Source organism: Vipera ursinii, assembly GCF_947247035.1.
Source record: "Vipera ursinii genome assembly, chromosome: 3".
In the NCBI taxonomy this organism is placed as follows: domain Eukaryota; kingdom Metazoa; phylum Chordata; class Lepidosauria; order Squamata; family Viperidae; genus Vipera; species Vipera ursinii.
In genome coordinates, this window is record NC_139516.1 from 57,799,462 (window position 1) to 57,802,463 (window position 3,002).

The window sequence follows — 3,002 nt, forward strand, 5'->3', positions numbered from 1 at the left end:
TGTAATTTTTAATTACATCTTGTGGAACTGGATATCTTGCAGCAAAGAGCCCCAATAGAAATAGGCAAGACTAGGTATAACTGTATGGGCATTTGGCTTATATGCCCTTTAGATTATTTGCATTCTGATACTTGTGAATATTCCAGCTGATGGATAAAAGCCAAGTGTGAATAGCTAGCTCTGTAGATAAAATCATCCTTTGCTGAGAGAATAATAGTTCTCTGAGGATGCCACAAACTGGAACTGATTTTATTTTTGGCAAGGTTTCCTAACTTCAAGACTGAGTAATAGTAAAATGAGAATTTCAGTATAATCTGATTAATGAAAAAGCCCACATTATATTCTAATTAAAGTTAAAAAGTAATTAGAAGGTAATATGAGCTCTTTCATTATACAGTTTTTAACATAGAACTCTTCCTTGCCTATGTTGCATTAACATTCAAGAAGCATCAGCAAGTAGTTGTCAACATATTTCCTTTATGAGGATAAGAGCATATCTGAACAGTGGAATCACTGCCAGACCCCAAGATGATAAATGTAGCACGGCTGCCGGAATTACCTACTATAGTCTCATTCATATGGAACTAATCAAATTCTGCAGATGGCATAGTGCCATCATTTCAGACAGTAGCCAAAAAGCCACACCACAAAATGTCCTTCACTGCAATAAACTAAAATGCCTTTTCCCTAAGAAAAAAATAATTTCTTCGTGTATTATAATTATTCATGGCACCTTTCAAGTGTTTACATGCATGATGAAACAATGTTAAATAAATCTATAGTAAATCATATTGGGAATCACAAAGCCCAAACATTTAACATCCTTCCTATAAGGCAGGCCATGGCAATGGTGCTATGTTGGTAGATGATTAAAAGCCTGGAGACTAAAACATATGAAGAACGGTTGAAGGATTTGGGTTTGGCCAGTCTAGAGAAAAGAAGGACTAAGGCGACATGATAGCAGCATTCCAGTATTTGAGGGGCTGCCACAAAGAAGAGGCAGGGGCTCATGTTATTCACCAAAGCACCAGAGGGCAAGACAAGAAACAATGGTTGGAAACTGACCAAAGAGAGAAGCAACCTGGAATTAAGGAGAAACTTCTTAACAGTGAGGACAATTAACCAGTAGAACAGCTTGCCATCAGAAGTTGTGGGTGCTTCATCATTGGAGGTTTTTAAGAAGAGACTGGACAGTCGCTTCTCTGAAATGGTATATGGTCTCCTGCTTGAGCAGGGGGATGGACTAGAAGACCTCCAAGATCCCTTCCAGCTCTATTCTGATTGAAGAGTCCAACTGAGCGGGCTTCTCTCAGCTACTTTCTTCCATTTCATTTCATAGAACTTTCCACTTAGTGGAAAACAAAATCACAGGGAAAGTGATTTTGTCATGCAAAGGATGTTGTTTAGATGCAGGTTTAATCTGTTTACAACAGTTTCATAAAAGGAATGTAACATTAAGCTGTTGGGCCATACTCCATAGTCAATAGCATTCTCTCTGTTAGACTGCCTTTCTCATAAACAGGAAGAAGCGAGAATGTGTGAGGTGTTCCACTTAATTGTGTGTGTGATACATATAAAAGGGATGCAGTGGCTCATTGGTTTAGGATGCTGAGCTTGTCGATCTGAAGGTCAGCAGTTTGGCGGGTCGAATCCCGAGTGCTGCATAACAGAGTGAGTGCCTGTTACTCGTTCCAGCTTCTGCCAACCTAGCAGTTCGAAAGCACGTAAAAATGCAAGTAGAAAAATAGGGAGCACTACGGTGGGAAGGTAACATCGTTCTATGCGCCTTTGGCGTCTAGTCATGCTGGCCACATGACCACGGAGACGTCCTCAGACAAGTGCTGGCTCTTCGGCTTTGAAACTGAGATAAGTACCGGCCTCTAGAGTTGGAAACGACTAGCACGCATGTGCAGGGGAACCTTTACCTTTACATATACATATAGACACATACAAGTTTGACTGATCACAGAAAGAAAGGTGCTAGGTAAAGTGAATAAATGCACAACAGGAATCTGACAAAATACCACTATGACAGTATTCTGAAGAGTTGGTTTTCTCCAAAAGCAGTAATATCCTTCTTTTTAACTCTCTTATTCTACCTGTAATTTAAGACACACAGAAGAATTGTTACCCTAATCGAAACTATTTTCACAACAAGCAGTACCAGGGGGAAAAAAGTATAAGGCTGAGCTTAAGGACAAAAGTCACTATGGTTTTGCAATAGCTCCACTTCTGAAGTTACTTTGAATACAGGAGGGGAATTTAATCTGTTTTCTCCTGTAGTGCAAACATCAGAGGTGTCCACAAACAGTATGTTTCTAAAGTTCACAACATTTCTTGCTTGTATGCATAAGTGACTTGGGGCTAGCCCAGATGATCTACACTGATTGATAAAGACTGGTCTCTGTACCTGGCTGTCTATCTTGATGGTCTTTTTCTGCTTGTATCTATTCCTATAGATTGCTGGACTGTCAAAAATAATTTATCTCAAAAGGTCCTGTATATTCAAGACTGATTGCCTGTTCTCTTCTATGTACCGGCTCTGAAAGGAGGTATTCTTGGTACAGCCTGCTAGTCGAACAAAGTGTTCAGACATAGTCACCATAGCTGTATCTTTCACTTTTGAAATGTCAACCAAGACTGATATGGCAAACAATCTCCTGCCCTTAATTTCTCAATAAACTTGGTAACAACAGTTGGATGCCTATTCAAAAGCACCCTCTGAGCAAACAACTTAACTTAATTTACATGTTGCATTTGTACCTATCTTTCTTCTAAAAGTCCAGGAGGTAACAAGCAAAGACTCCTGTATTGTTTTGAAAGAAACGATGCATATTGTATGCTCAGCTTATCTACCTAACAGCACATAATGAACAGGTCCAGGCAGACACACACACACACACACACACACACACACACACACACACACAAAGACTTTGACTAGCACAATGCCAGAGGATTGGTGGAGGTCATTTTTTTCTCTCTCCTCTATTCAATAGTGG